The sequence below is a fragment of the Rhipicephalus sanguineus genome, chromosome 10 (genome assembly GCF_013339695.2).
Source record: "Rhipicephalus sanguineus isolate Rsan-2018 chromosome 10, BIME_Rsan_1.4, whole genome shotgun sequence".
Taxonomy (NCBI): domain Eukaryota; kingdom Metazoa; phylum Arthropoda; class Arachnida; order Ixodida; family Ixodidae; genus Rhipicephalus; species Rhipicephalus sanguineus.
Genome location: NC_051185.1, coordinates 52,009,022 through 52,025,769, shown reverse-complemented (window position 1 = coordinate 52,025,769; position 16,748 = coordinate 52,009,022). Strand labels below are relative to the sequence as shown.

Below are 16,748 nucleotides of genomic sequence, written 5' to 3'. Positions count from 1 at the left end.
GAGTAGGCTGCCTGTATAACCAAACGGAGCATAACAGAAAGAAGCCTCAAGCCAGCGATCGCACGGGTTCGCGACGACTGACGGTGCCTCGCATGTATGACCGTCTGCATGTATGTATAACATGTATGTTCGTACTGATGGTTTCGCTTTTGCTACGAGCGCGTTTTGGCACCGCGCGTGAACTTTAGGCCGCAAAATGTGAGAAATGTGAGTAAACAAACAACTATTTGCGAGGACGCTATCAGAGCAGTTCAAGAACAATTTCCTTACAACTGCAGCTTCGGTGCGCATGGCAATTTAGTGATCTGCCGTTCCGACGATTCAGTGTTCTTTTTTTTTCTTTTTTAGTCTAAATTTGGGTTCGTTTCAATGTCATTTGACAAGCTGTCTCGCACTGCGTATTGATCGGTTCTCAGCGGGAAAATGCCGCTGCTTCTGTTTCTTTATTCAGCGCATTCGTTTCGTTTGGTGCTCACACAAAACGTGAGCAAATGCGACGCCTTTTGTTCATGCTCCTTAATTATCGTTCCGTTTGCATTCCAGTGAACTTGCCGCTCTCTGGCTCCAAATTCATAGGCCAAAGCTTCACCACTTCGAGATTGCTGGTGGGAGCAGAACCAGCCCTTATGAAAATGACTGTTGATTTTCCATTGCCGGAGTATGATCGAATTATTGATTTTATTGATTATCAATGATTCCGCAATACTCATTGACTTGCTTCAATACTTCGTCAACAACATTTCTGTTGAGCAGTTCGCAATAAAAATATCATTGACTCATTTCTATTGAAATACCGTTGAGGGAATATTTCGTCGACAATAATTCTGTTGAGCACTTGGCAATAAATATTTCATTGACTCATTTCAATCGAAATACCATTGAGGGAATATTTCCTCAACAATAATTTTGTTGACCATTTTGCAATAAAAATTTCATTGACTCATTTTTATCGAAATACCATTGAGGACATGATTCGTAAACAATATTTCTGTTGACCATTTTGCAATAAAAATTTTATTGACTCATTTCTATCGAAATACTATTGAGGACATAATTCGTAAACAATATTTCTGTTGAACACTTTGCAATAAAAATTTCATTGACGCAATTATTTTGAAATACAATTGAGGAAATATTTCACCAACAGTATTTCTGTTGAGTATAGTTTGGAATAAAAATGTCATTGACGCAATTATGTCGAAATACCATCGAGGCATTATTCACTGCCAGTGGAACTTGGTGCAATCAATGCCTCATAAATTTTGATACTGTAGGTCAGTCCAAAACGCACACACACACACACACACACACACACACACACACACACACACACACACACACACACACACACACACACACACACACACACACACGTGCACACACACGCGCAATACACACGTGCACAGCACACGCGCAAATACACACACGGACGCGCAACACATGCGCGTGCGCACTGGTCAAAGTTCTGACTGACGAAGCCTGTGCCACGGCCAAAACGTTCACAAACCAGTAAAACGCACGCAATTTTCGTAAGTACGCCCTTTCATTTCTCTAACCATATGTGTACCGGACCTACAGAACTTCCTCGTACCATTACCATTGAAACTCCACGTTTCTTTTGTGAACACTCTTCGCAGTGCTCTCTTCTCGACCGATCCTTTATTGTAAAACCACGGCCGGTCTGGAGGCGCGCGCTCTCTCCGCCCCGCCCGCCCCCTCAATCCGCCCCCCACATGGTTACACCTGTGATGTGCGTGTCGTTCATTCTCATCGTTATTTACCACTAATGTCCTATTTACCCACCCGAGAAGAGATTTTTTTTTTTTTTGCACGGGTTCTTTGACTCTAACCCTCCTGGGATCAATGATGCTATAAAAACGCATCAGAAACTTATAAATTCTGTCTTGTATACATATATATACGCACGCACGCGCGCACACACACACACACACACACACACACACACACACACACACACACACACACACACACACACACACACACACACACACACACACACACACACACACACACACACACACACACACACACACACACACACACACACACACACACACACACACACACACACACACACACACACACACACACACAAACGCGATTGCGCGCTGGTCGAAGTCTTCACGAAGGCTGTGCCACGGCCAAAACGTTCACAAACCAGTATAATGCACGCAGTTTTCGTAAGTATACGCCCTTTCATTTCTCCAACCATATGTGCACCGGACCTACAGAACTTCCTCGCAACCTTACCTTTGAAACTCCACGTTTCTTTTGTGAACATTCGTCGCAGTCCGCTCTTCTCGACCGATCCTTTATTGTAAAACCACGGCCGGTCTGGAGGCGCGCGCTCGCTCCGCGCCCCCCCCCCCGCCCCTCCCCCCTGGTTTCGCCGGTCGTTCTCATCGTTATTGACCACTAATGTCTTATTTAACCATCTGAGAACAGTTTTTGTGTATGCACGGGTTCTTTGTCTCTAACCCTCCTGGGATCAATGATGCTATAAAAACGCATCGAAACTTGTAAATTTTGTGTTGTATTTATAGATCGCACTTTTAACGAACACAGTAACTCACAAAAGAAACTAATATAACTGCAAGGACCGTATGGTCTTTCCGCCTTCGTTTGTCCATTGCCAAGGACAACGTATTTCATGGAATACTCCAAAGCGCAATGTCGAAGCGGGATAACGGTCACGCTGAACACAGGAAAACAGCCTCTTTAAAGACATAAATAGCAGAATTCAGTGCAGTATTGCTGTTTCTGTTACTATTCAGTATACACAGTACGTGGGCTTTCTTTTCGAATATAAACGAACTTGCCCAGAAACGAAGTTTGTTGAACTACTATTTTGTCGATTAGCTGTCGCCTTTCAACAAATAAGTATTTTCTCCTGCTTTTATTACGACGACGTGCAATGTACTTTTGAATAGTGTTTAAATGGGCAATTTCAAATTGATAGTAACTTGCTTACATGCCCAACTTAGAATATATCAATTAAGGCTAACAAAGTACATCAATAAGAAAGAAGCTGCAGCTGAATCACACTAAGGGCGAGGCATTGATGGTGCCATTGGTTCGTTGCTCGATACGAAGAGGCAGGCACGTAGAAACGAGTTTTTTTTTTTTTTTTTCGGGGGGGGGGGGGGGGGGGGGGGGGCTTGCCTACGTGCCTGCGAAGAGGTATTAAGGAGCACAGTGAACACTTGTCAAAAGGCCCCGGTTTTCGACGTGCTTTTGTTTTGCACACGCACGGACGTGCACACTTAGCCAGCCGTAAAGACAGCAGCTGTTACTTTTAGCAGTAATTAAAACGTACCACTCGTGTACAGATGCTGTATATTTTTAAACAGCAAAAGCGCAGTAGTAGTAGTAGTATTAAGAACCGATCAGACGCGGTTGACGCGTTGCGGCCGCCCGATTGTACACTACAGTACAGGCGCGCGTCCGAGAAAGAAGTGGTGAACAAGCTATGGCCTCCAAGATTGCGCGCCGGCGTATCAGAGGCCATGAACAGGGAGATGCAGTCGACGGAAGGGAGAGAGAGTTGCCGCAACTCAGTTCAAGGATTCAAATCGCCCGCTGAGCGAGAGAGCCAATCCGTTCAAACCGAAGAACGCGCACGCGCAGAGACGTCAGTGAACACGTGACGTTTTCAAACGGGTTCCGTTGAAAGGCTCCCTGCGCTCGCTGCGAAGTGGTGTTTCGAGCATCTATTTTTACCGTGTTTATCAATATTACGTGCGGTTATCGTTGTTGAATGAACACGTACTACTTACATCGCGTGTCGGGACGTTCGGGTCGTTGTTTGACATGGAATCGACGGCGGCGATGCGTCGTCGTGGCACCAACCAACGGACGCGAGCTTTGAACAAGAGCGCAAGCGCGGGTCGTTTGACGAGACAGTCGCCGCAGCGGATACAACACCTCGGTGAGTTCAAGAATGTTACCAAATTGCGTTACTGAGTTACCTTAGGGGATGAAAACTTTTATGCAGGTAAGAGTGCCTGGGCGGGCGGCCAGTTACCACAGAAGGGATGCTGCGCAAGAGCAAGGGCCTGCTAAAAAAGTATGCATTGTGCTAGTATTGCTGCTTTCTGTGCTCTTCGTTATACCTTTCTATGGAGCGGTTGCCGTGTGCGTTGATTACAGTTGAAAACAAGCTGAAGAATGCGCCTTCCATTACGGGATTCTGTGCTCCTGCCACGCACGCCTTGTGTTGTTGAGCCGTTATAACTTGGCTGCACGAGATCGTCGCTTGGAGCGACTTGCACATTGCCTTGTCGCCGTAAAAGTGGGTCCGCTTTTAAACATACTGGTCGTTCCACACCCTTTCTGTGGTGTAAATGCAATTGAAGTTATAGTTCCATAAGCATAGGTATAATGAATTAACTTGCAAAGGTAGACGGGGACGCAGGTAGGAAGACACAATGCTGTCATGCACACGCTATACTGCTCAGAGCATATGTCTCTGGTTGCGTCGGCGTCTACCGTGCTGCGTCGTTTTTGCAAGTAATTAGCACAGTTGCCTTCTGGCTACGCAAGGTCGCGGCTCGTAGCACCTAGATGTGTGCTGGATGCCCATTGAAGCAATGCATTTGTCTGAATCACGCTATGGATACTGGTAGTAACAGGAAGTACACACATCAAGTCGCACAGCATGCATGTAGTGTGTGTGTTTTCTTTTTGGACTTTACATATTTTTTATAAACGTTGTGTGACAGTCAGGCTCCTGTCATTTTCGCTCATGAACTTGAAGTCGAGGCGGAAATACTTTGCCGCAAGCAAAATTACATTTACGCTGTTAATTAACAACTCGTTCATCCACTTTTTAATTATTGAGGGAGGTAGTTTATATTAAAAGATATAGTGTGTGCCAAGTTGTGGCATGCCGTTTTTTTTGTTTTTTTTTTTGAAATCGCGTGAGTTGCACGTTATCCGAGATATTCAACTTCCAATTTTAAGGTTGATATCGAAACTGGGCGCGGGACACGCGGCGTGTCTGAACTGCACGTGACAAGGAAGGGACGACATTTCAAGCAAAACTTGGTGTGCGCTAAATTGTCATGCACCACAACTTTCTAATATAAACAACTGCACTCAAGTCAGCAATTAAAAAGTAGGTAATGAGTGCTTGATATTTAGTGTCAGTTCAATTAAGCTTATTAAGCAAGTACATGCTCTTTTGTTGCTGTGTTTGTGTGATAAAAATTGGGTCAGATATCTGACATGCCATTTCATATTTTCTTTGATGAACCATACACGTTCTACTACAAATTCTTGTAACAGGGAATGGCACCATTGCAAAAGCTTCTTCTCCCAAATGGTAAATGGTTTAGGCTGTGCTGGTGCATTGAAACACTACTTGATTGTGTTGTACTGTATAGTCCTTGTTTTCCTTGGTGCTTTGCTAAAGAAAGAGGAAATTGAAAGGGGGTTCTTATTTGCAGGATGTACAACTAAGATCTAGCATTCAGTGAAACTGGTGACAATGCTGCTTTAGTTTATGAAGTAGTTAATTAGAGAATGCAATTTCTGATATCTGTATATGTGTTTGCAGATCACAGTGAGGGTACTGGTTCTCAGGCGTGATTACAGCACTGAGAAATTGAACAAACTAAAAAAGAATGGAATAGATCAAGGGGCTCAGTTTTTTTGTTCGACAAAACCTGATGAAGCCAAGGGAGGTATAGGGGAGATTATTCGTAGTTTTTAAAAGTAGTGTAGTAATTATGACATAAAGAGGAATTAATGTAGACAAAAATACAAACATTCTGCTGCCAGGGCCTGAACCTACAACAAAGTGTTGCATCTCATACTCCACCACTCTAGCTACGACATAGTCGTTCTCTCATCCACCCCACTGGGCACTTCTGTGTGTGTAATCCCGGCAGTGCCACACCAGCATTCGTAGTCATGCTGGTGTCGCATAGCCCGTAAAATCTACGAGCTGGTAGCTGATCAATAAACCGTCATGAGCTACCTGAGGGCATAAAGTTTGCTGGCACGAGGCCCTTGCTATTAAAGAACAAAAGAACGGGAGTGGATCAAGGGCTCATTAAATTGAACAGGCACTTCTAGTGTAAAGGACCAGGTCTGCACATGAATGGACTTTAGTACAGCAAGGATAGTTGTTTCAGAGAGAGGAAAATTGGGCATGTTGCTAAAGCGTGCCCAAGATTTAATGAAAGTAAGAACAGCAGAGGGACAGAAAAAACTGACACAGTGCTCAATCTTTTCTGTCCCGTCTGGCATTCTTGCTCTTTTACTGAATCTTAAGCTTTTTTGAAATCTCCACATTCATGATGTCATACAACAAATGGGCTCATTGTCATCCATTCTGCAAATTGAGCACACGTATATTTATTTAATATTTTGATGGGAGTGCTCCTGGAGTCTTCTTGTGTTCAAATTACCTATATGGCAAGCTGTATATCTCACCCTTTTGTAATACACAATTGTAGCAAAATTCGACAACTAATGCAAGTTACAATTATTTGCAGTGACCCACTGCTACTCTAATACTTGTTCTTAATGCATCCTGGGCCTATTTTCGAGGACAATTTTGGTATATAATGATATGCCTGTGTTAAGCCATCATGCTTAATATTACTACTTGTGTACTGTAAGGACTCTTTGTGCACAAGTTGACAGAACTTTTTGTGGTATCTGTTATGCATGTATCCAGCAGCTCAAGAGACTGAAGTGGTGGACAGCTTGCTGTGAAAGATGGAAGCGTTCTTCCTGCAAGTCTGGACAAGGCCATATTAAATGGTATTTATTTGTTTCCATCAATACAAATCGACCGTTTAGACCCTTTCAATTGAGAGACCTATTGCTCCTATATTGTGAGCAACTCCAAGACAGGAAACAATATGTAATAGCAAGTGCATGTCATATACATGTTCCACTTGGCCATTCATGCTTGTGGCCACCTGCTTCTGGTAGGATGTGCTGAAAAAATATTTTGTCAGCTACCTGCACAGCGCCATAGCAGGATATCTCACTGTTTGAGGAAACTTGGGACATCTATGCGAGGCAGAATTAACAAATTGATTTTCAGAGTTTCATGATAAAGTAAAACTTGGTAAAACAAGTTGTAAGGTATGCATGCTTGTGTGTTAGAGTGCCGTCTTTGGCATTGTATTTGCCCTAACCAAGTTGTGCCAATGAACTGGCAGCGGACTATGGCATTCAAGTATTAATTATTCTTTACCTTTATTTGCAAAACAGCAATAACGAAGAGCAAGACTGGTAGAGCACAGCCAGAGTGCTGACTACGAACTGAATGTTATTAGTAAAATCCAGCCATATATTGCAGTTTCAAAAAGTAATTTTCACAGAGGAAAGGAAGAAAGGGACACATCAGGTGTCTTATCATTGAGTGATGTTAATTCCGCTGCCATATCTATTAATGGCGTGCTGACTATCTTGTCACCAGATGAAGCAAATTTTTGCATGCACGCTCCTTGTACTGTAATGCTCAGTGACTTCCATATTCTTTTTTACATTGTTTGGCCCCTGCCACGGTGGTCTAGTGGTTATGGCGCCCGAAGTTTGCGGGATCGAATCCCGGTCGCGGCGGCTGCATTTTTGATGGAGGCGAAAATGTTTGAGGCCCGTGTACTTAGATTTAGGTGCACGTTAAAGAACCCCAGGTGTTCGAAATTTCCGGAGTCCTCCACTATGGCATCTCTCATAATCATATCGTAGTTTTGGTGTCATAAAACCCCTGATATTATTACATTGTTTGCGCATTCCATAGCTTGGTCGTTAACATTGTCCCGTCTGCTGTTTAAAACTTCACTACAAGCTAATAGGATATTGTATTCCAGATGAGTTATTCGATGTCTTGTGTGATTGGTGGTCCCCTTATATTTGCATGTGATGTTTGGTGCTTGTTTGCCGGTAAGCACCTAGCCCATTTATAACACGCCGTCAATCAACTTCGCCGCTAAGTTAGGGAAAACGTGTTTAACTTTTTTCATCATGCTGACTAAATCAAACAGCTCTGAACAGGCGTTTGATGTCTGCTATTTTTCGCTTCTTACAAACTGTGACATGTACCTTGGAATACCACTGTGAAACTGTTCAACTCTTTCGTGATTTCTTACTTCAAAAGGAGCATTTGGTTGTCGTAGACTGCTTGTCAGTAAGTGTGGGTTTATAGTTATAAAAAAAATATTCTTACAAGTATATCCCACAGTGAGTATGCCACTTTTGAAACAGAACATTTCTTATAGCTGTTGTGTTCTGCAGGCTTTAGTCTAACCAGCTTGCATAACTGCAGTAAAGCCAAAGTAAAATGGTGTTCTGAAGTTTGAAAACACACTTCATTGTCAGCCGTGTTATTAGGTTTGTTTGTAGAGAAGCCTATGAAGAGTAATTATGACATACAAAATGCACTTAACAGCATATCAGCTTGTACGATGCAAATTAAATTGAAGCTACTCTTAATTCTTGTGGCGCGGTGGAATTTTGTTTAGGAGCAATGAAAATATGCTACACGATACGAACTTCCAAAAGCTGTTTGCATCTCACTTGGGTAAACAGACAAAATTACTTCAAAATGTCTCGTAGTTTTTGTAAGTTTTTTTAGTAAACATATTGTTACTCAGTAGGCAAAGTTAAATAAGAGAGTTGGGCTAGTTTGTGTGATTGCTTTAGCTGTGACATATCTCCTAACGCCTATGCTGAACAGGAAAATGAAGAGTGAAGGGGCAGAGGCAGCTCAATCTTTTTGGCAGCTCAACTACCAGAGAGTGCTAGGCTTCAGCTGACGAAATTGAAACAATCAGACATGCAAGGAAGTCACTTTACGTGCAAGCAAATCCACTGAGCAATGCACTCTATTTATTTGACTGTTAAAACTAAAAACGTAACTCGTGCTTTTAACTAGATAAGTGGGCTCTGACTGCTCTCTAGACAGACAGGCAGTAAGACTGCTGCATTTTCATGGCTGGTGATAAATATGTAAGCGTGCCATTTTTGAACTCGCTGGGCAAGAAGTGGCATATCTTAAGAAGCTTAGCAACAGTGACTTCTGTCGCCAGTGAAACTCTTTTTGCTGGCCTGCTTAAATGATATTCTGGCACACTTGTTGGATCATTTGTTTGTCCATTGGGGATACTCTGGGTTTGCGAATGAATTTAAGTAGTTGAAGGCAAGAGCTCTGCCCTGTCTCTCCTCTTATGTTTGTTATATGTCTAGCTGAAAATTATGTTGCAGCCAAAGTGGTAAAGTATGGTTCACACCTTTGACATAGAAGGTATTCATAAAGCTCTGGCACAGCGTGCTTTTCGTTCTTGCCCTCTTTTGCATTTTTACTGGGGAACGCAATGTGCTGGTCATGCACTGCAGTTATACCCATACAGAACTAATCAAATAATTTCATCGTGACGTGTGCAAAGATTGTTATATTTTTGTAGTGGAACTTTTAGTTATAAGTGCCCTGTCCTTCTGTCGCAGGCTTCATCTGTCACAAATCGCTGGCCACGAATGTAAAGAATACCTTGGCCCCACTTCTGTCGAGGGAACCGAAGTTGCCTGAACAGATGAAGAGGGGTGGTGCTACCAATAGTGAACGACTGTGATTTTATAATGTGCAAGTGTATGAAAAATCTCGTTACACTAATTTAACGTTAATTGCATTCACTAGTCAAGTGTCAATATTGTAATGTGTAAGTTTATGCACAGTTGCATTAAGTGAGCGCTCATTCAAGCTTCAAGTTCGCAATCATATATTTTGGTGGTATTCATAGGGCACACATTCCACTTTAAATTGTGATCTGCTCCTTTACTGAGGGTGCATGCAGGTCCTTGAAACGATTGAAAACCCTTGAAAAAGTAAAAGTACATTTTTAAAGCCCTGAAACCCTTGGAATTTCTTAGCATATAGTGTCCAATATTGACAATACTAATTTCTTTCGGTGTTCTGTAAACATTTGTCTAGCAAACTGAGGGAACATGTCATGCTCAGTGATGATTCGGCTACTGTGTTTACCTTGCTTGCATCACTGCTTTACCGATCATTCATTTCGTTTCCGCAACTGTCGGTCCGCCTTCTCCCCCTTTCTCTTGATTTGGCTTCTTGGGACTCGACTTCACTTCCAGTGCTTATGCTAGTTTCTCTTCTTCTATAGCAAGCTCACTACTTGTGATAGATCTTCTAGCTCAACAAACATCCACTGTCCTATAATGCAGGCAAAATGTGAAAAAAAAGTTGATGCTTTGTGCTAGAAACCAAGTACTTCTGACTAAAGCTGATGGCACTGCTGCTCAGGCTTAGTGATTGACTCCCATGTAGTGATTGTTATTGATCTTTTGTGTAGGCAAGAACCTTGACTTTGTATGTAGAGGATATTTGCTAAGTTGATTGCTCTGCTGGCATAAATCCAATTCGCACTTGACTCAATTGTTATCAAAGCCCAAAAACAGGAGAAGCATGATGACTGCATGGAGTCAAAATGTATTCAACGATCGAATTGTAAAAATTGGGGATAAAATTTTGAAGCGGTCATTACTATTTTGTTGTTTAGCAGGTCAGTACTCGGAAAAAGTAGAAGCGTCGTACATCACCGTCATAAAACTAAACAGTTTCTCAATGCCTGAAAAAGTGAGACGGGGGAACTGAACAAGATTACTTATCTAATATAAAAGATGTCCCAGCAGCTTCATTAATGCTGTGAATTTTGTGCACAGTAGGAAGCTAATATGATCAGGTAGAGTATCGGACGCATTATCTCAAGGTTGTAGATTTGGTCCCTATCAGCAGCAAGTTGATTTTTCATCCTGTTTAATTCCTTGCCATTTATGTCATAATTACTACTCTACAGTTAAAACCTACAAATTATGTCCTTTATACTTTCCTTGGCTTCATTGTCTCTCGGTTCTGACTTGGCTAAATCCCATTTTTTACTTCAAATGCATAAAGCTCCCCGTATTGTTTTGGAAACTTTGTTAGAGCAGAAAATTGATACTTGTGATGCTGCCTTCCATCCTCCAAGAACCTTCTATAGGAATCCTTGAAGATCCTTGAATTTGGGCTTTGAAACCAGTGAGCCCTGTTCACTCCTTCTGCACATTTCTTCCCATAGTGTGTGTGCCTTGCCAGTAGTGTTTATGCGCTTTTTTACCTTCTGATACTTGTAGTTGTCTAAAATTTATTTATTAAAGTGGTGCTTTACATAGTGTTTAACTTATTTTGTCAACTTGGATGCGGTTTGCACATTACAGTGGGAAGTTCTTGCTATGTCAAACCACAAATACTTAGAAACTTGAACAAAAGTTGTTGCTTAAAAATAAATATTTTACTTAGAAAACTGTTCTCTTCTTTTTTCCCAAGTTACACAGAAACTCGGCTAGTGTCCATTAAAACAAGCTAATAGAGAAGAATAGAAGTTCATGGCAGTGTTAATGTGTTGCTGCTTGGCATGTGCCTTGGTGTCGCCAATCTCGGGTGCAAGTATAAGTGTCGTTTACTCACAGGTGTTTGCACCCTGCAAACACTACCTGAATGGACAAAGGGAGCCATGTACACTGCTAAAATATGACCTGTGTGAATATCTGTTGGTAGAGGAGACTGGTATATAGCTTTGGCTGTGAGAGACTTCGAGATATAATACGGATTTGAGTAAGTTTTAAACATTACCTCCTTTGCTGCACCTTACAGCGTGTGAAAAACAAGCAGTGTATTCATAAACGATGATGCTAAAGGTTTTATTCCAGCTGGCAGCAATCTGAATGTATGTTGTGTAATTGAGATTATTGTTGTTTTGAAAGAATGGGCAAATGAAAATGTAGGCACTTATGTACTGCAGGCCAAAGGTTACCTAGCTAGGCCTGCAAAGGTTACCTAGCTAGGCCTGCAGTACACATGTACTTACATATACATTTGGCCATTTTCCCAAATCAAGAATGATCTCAGTCAGGCTATGAGCGTCACCCATGTTTCATTGACCTTTCAGTGTTGAATGTGAAAACCCTATCAACAATGCTTCAATTTGACGTTCACCCTTTTTTCAACGATAAATCAATATTGATTTCCTTAATGGTCGTTCAATTGAAAGTCGTGGGCCAATTTTTAATACTGGTCAACAGCTAGCGCAGCGAAATTTCACTTGAACCACAACGTATTTTCAATTGACATTTCTTTTCCTCTCAATGATAAATCAATGTTGATTTGCGTAATGGTCTTTCAATTGAAAGTCGCGGGCCAATTTTCAATAGTGGTCAACAGCTACCGCAACGAAATTTCACTTGAACCACAACGTATTTTCAATTGACGTTTCTTTTCCTCTCAATGATAAATCAATGTTGATTTGCGTAATGGTCTTTCAATTGAAAGTCGCGGGCCAATTTTCAATACTGGTCAATAGCTTGCTCAACGGTTTTTCTATTGATCCACAATGCATTTTCAATTGACGTTTCTTTTCCTCTCAACGATATATCGATGTTGATTTACAACATGGTCTTTCAATTGAAAGTCGCGGGCCAATTTTCAATACTGGTCAACAGTTTTCTCAACAGTTTTTCTATTGATCCACAATGTATTTTCAGTGCCATCTGTTGACATTGCTCAATAACTTCTCAATGGTTTTTCAATGAGAATTTTTGTAAGGGAGGCTACGAGACCGAGCATGTAGTAGCATGCGACGCCTAGGAAAAGAAAGAAAATACAGTAACGTTTACCGGACTTGTTCTGCAAACGTCGGCTGTGAACTAGGACCCACATGAACTTGAAATAGCGGTGAATAAAATAGAACGTATTGCAGCAACCAGTAGCCGCAAAACAGGATAGTAATTATTTGGCGTGTACCCGAGCAATTTTGGCAGCAGTGTCGTGTCTAACGCCAACAGGGTGGCATCTTTCCCACGTAAATAAATGAGGCTCCAAGAAAATACATGGGGTTGGCCGGTGGGCCGATCACGGAGGCAATGCAAAATTTATGTAGCTTATGAAGCAATGCATGCCTCATCAAATGGGAAGGTTGCCCGTCGGCGTCCCGCGTCGGCGGCGTCAACACGAGGGATGCAAAAATAATGGTCACGTGATGGTGTCACCATATGACGTCATCATGACGTCACAGATCGCCAATATATGTAGCGTCATTATGACCTCACATGATGACGTATTCACACGTCATGGTCGCTTTGCATTGCCTCCGTGATCGGTCACGGAGGCCGTGCAAAACCGCGTTAGGTGCAGAACGCTTTTGGAGGGGGGCGTGGAAGAATCAGTACATCGACTGACAAGAAGAAGATGGCTTTCGCCTTCTAGTCATCTTTAACGAATGCATAAGGGACCCTGTGCGTTTTTTAATTTAACGTATCTAAACAATGACTTGCGCATCTGCAGCCGATTTTGTGGACGCTGAGCACGGGGCCGACGATCAAGAGGTCGCATTGGAGGGTTCTGAGATGGCATCGCACGTGGTAAAATGTAGCGCTTCTACCATCCTGTGGCAGATAAGCATCATTTGCCGGCGGGAAGCGCGCGCGAGCCATCGTCTCAGTGCGCGCTGTCTGCTACTCACCGAACATCGCAGGCCCGACGCAGTAACAAAAGTCTTCATCGCGGAAGTGCTTGTTGTACACAAGACTCGTAGCGGATGGCTACTTGCCGGTTCTTAGCTTTACAACCCATGCTTCAAGCTGTTTCTTGTCCCGCGGTTACCGGTGCAGGCTGACACTGGGCTCCGTTGCGTAAACGCGGCACTGCCGCACCGAGCGGTAGAGCCCCATGTTCCTCGCCTTCGGAGGCAGCCACTCTATTACAATGGTTTCAATTGAGTAGAAAATGAGAGAAAACTTCCGAATTTGAACAGACCGCAAGCATGTGGGACTTGAAACTCGTTTTCAAAGCACGCGGCAGTGCGCCACAAGCAGCCGACGCGGCCGCTGAGACCACGTGATCCTGCCAAGTACGTCACGCCGACGGTGGCGCCGGCGTTTCCAGTGGTGGGCCTCGAGGCCAATAGTATTGTATAACAAGGGTACGGGAAAGAGAAGTGAGCGTGAGGGGTAATGTGAGGGTGAGGAGGGAACGGAGGACGGGAGGGTAAAGCATAGCGTAGCCATGTAAGGCGTCACGAAGGAAAAACAACGTATGAAATTGCCATGTACAGGTAATTCCAATTGCTTATACATACCTTTTGAATTACCTACAAATTTATTTTAAATGTTATTTAACGAGTTTTTGTTAATTACTCATTTGAATGTAACCTTAGTTGTGTCAATGTTTTCAACCCCGCCGTAGAGTTCGATTGCGAAGAAGACAGGAGCCCGACTCTCGAAGCATCTTGATAAAAAAACGGGTTTCTGTAAAAAAACACCCTGTATAGTACAGATACGTTCCTTGGTTGGTAGGCACATGTGACTGTTTCGAGCTCTATTTCGCTTGATTTTTATTTGCTGTAGAAGATCTCTTCGTGCTATGTGTTTTCAATAAACTGCATTTTTCCCTCCTTGTGCTGTAAGGCTTTAATATTATTTTTCTTATTATATCCATGAGCCCTCCTTCCTTAAGCTTGAAATTATTTCTTTATGTTAAGAATGTAACCCGCTCCTTTCTGTAAGGCCCGGACGGTAATGAACCAAATAAATAAATATATTGTTAGAAGCCGTGACAAACAAGCAGGAATGCTCCATCGAGTCGATGAAGACGACGATCGCAATAGCGCTCGCGTTGTTGTTGTTGGCGTTCTGCCATTTTTGCTGGAGGACTCCCCGTGTATATCCTGTAAATACATTTCATTAATTCTTTCTTTATTGCGGCTATTCTCACTCCCGTGACATTTTTGTGGATGTTCGGGGTAACAACACGGTATAACGGAGCTCCGAAGCGGCTGACACTTGGTTGGACCCACGATGGCAGAAGAGGGTTCGGCCCCTGCAGCGGCAACCGCCACGACGACAGTTGTCCTTCTACAGCTGAAAGACTCAGGCACGTTTTGCGGGACTGACAATGTCGACATCGAGGAATGGTTGCCGATGTACGAACGCACCAGCAAGAATTATCGCTGGGACGACACTCTTATGTTGGCGAACATCCTATTCTACCTGAAAGGGACAGCCAAAATGTGGTTCGAGAACCACGAAGCAGAAATTGGCAGCTGGGATGCGTGCAAAGAAATGATGCGTGCCCTGTTTGGCAAATCGACTGGTAGAAAGATAGCGGCCAAAAAGAGCTGGCGTCTCGTGCTCAGACATCGGATGAATCCTACCTGTCTTATATACAAGACGTGCTCGACCTTTGCCGCAAAGAGGTCGATAGCTACGAGCAGTCTGATGAGGCGATGCGAAGCTGGAGCAATTGCACGATCGCGTTCCGTTGGCGTTCTTTGGGCATGCTACCGACCTCGCGTCGTGTAACGCGAACAGGAACGCTACGCGCGTCTTGTCTTCCCTCTAGCCTGGCCGTTAATTCTCATAGGGCGAGCGGGGAACGCGGTCGGCAGGCGTGCGAGAGGGGGTCAGCGTAGGAGAAGAGAGACAGGGGGAGGGGACGCGCATGCGCTGGTGCTTATCGCGGCGTTGCGCAGGAGAGAATTTGGGCATGTCGAGCCCGCGTTTCAGAGGAAGAGTGGAAAGGGGGAGGGGAGAGGGGAATCGGAGAGGGGGAGGGGAGAGGGTATACGCATGCGCAGTAAGGGTGGTCACGCCGCACACCACCACCACCACCACCACCGTATTGAACTCCGCCATAAGGTACTTCGCATCTAAAGGTGGCTCATATCTCGAAAGGTATAGCAGATGACGTATTCAACCTCCTTATCTGCAAGGACTGTGACACAGTCCTTGTGACACAGGCCTTGGCTGAGCCTATGAATGCGGCTCGCAAATGGTACCACTAGTGCATGCCATCGTTCGTCAAGAGCTTTCGAATGTTGGCCTGGACTCCGTGTGCACGGCTGCTCCCTCCCGATCGAATTACCGTCGTCCGCCACTTCCGTACGCCCAATGCCAGAGGTCGGTGCTTCCTCGCAATCCCGCCGAGTGGAGGACTGGTGACGACCGGCCCATTTGCTTCAACTGCCGTCGTATTGGCCATGTGGCCCGCTATTGCAACAGCAGGTGGTATCGGCGTCAGGCGTCCTATGGGTCCAACCGTCGCCCAGAAACAAATGATGGTCAATTCCAACCCCACCGTGAGTCACCTCAGTCCACCAGTGATTACGTTTCTTCCATGCCGTATCGTCGGTCACCATCACCGTATGGTCACCAGTCCCGCTCGCAGCAGTGTCGCCGCCCGTCGTCTCGCCCACCCCAATTCCGCCGTCCTGCATCGCCGACGTCCCACCTGTCTCGGGAAAACTAGACGATGCAGCTCCCGGAGGTGACGCTGCATCGACGATTCGCCCACTAAATCCTCTGACCACACTGCAGACTCGACGCAACCTTATTGACGTTATAGTGGACGACGCACATGTTGCTCTTGTGGACACAGGCACCCACATATCAGTGATGAATTCAGAGCTTCGTCGCCGCCTAAAGAAGGTTTTAACGCCGCCCACGGTGCCGCTCATCCAGGCCGCCGACGGTGGAACATTTCCCGTGCTTGGAATGTGCCCTGCACGTATTAGTGTTGCTGACCGGTCCACAGCTGTACTATTTGCCGTGCTGACCTTATACTCGGCATGGACTTTCTGTGCCCTTATTGACTGTGGAACCCTCTTACTTCAGCTCGACCTGCCATGTTACTACCACGCTCCAGCAACACCTCAACCAAG

The 16,748-nt window shown here is 44.2% G+C and overlaps 1 long non-coding RNA gene across 2 annotated transcripts; it reads left to right on the top strand.

The window, feature by feature from the left end:
* Window positions 1-3,882: 3,882 nt before the first annotated feature.
* On the top strand, window positions 3,883-10,461 carry LOC119372653 (uncharacterized). Of its 2 annotated transcripts, none has more exons than XR_007417767.1 (4): window positions 3,883-3,949; window positions 4,016-4,087; window positions 6,710-6,792; window positions 9,487-10,461. It is a non-coding gene; the product is annotated as an uncharacterized LOC119372653 (long non-coding RNA). The 2 variants fall into 2 exon arrangements; XR_005179615.2 differs by having other exon boundaries at window positions 6,707-6,792.
* Window positions 10,462-16,748: the final 6,287 nt, after the last annotated feature.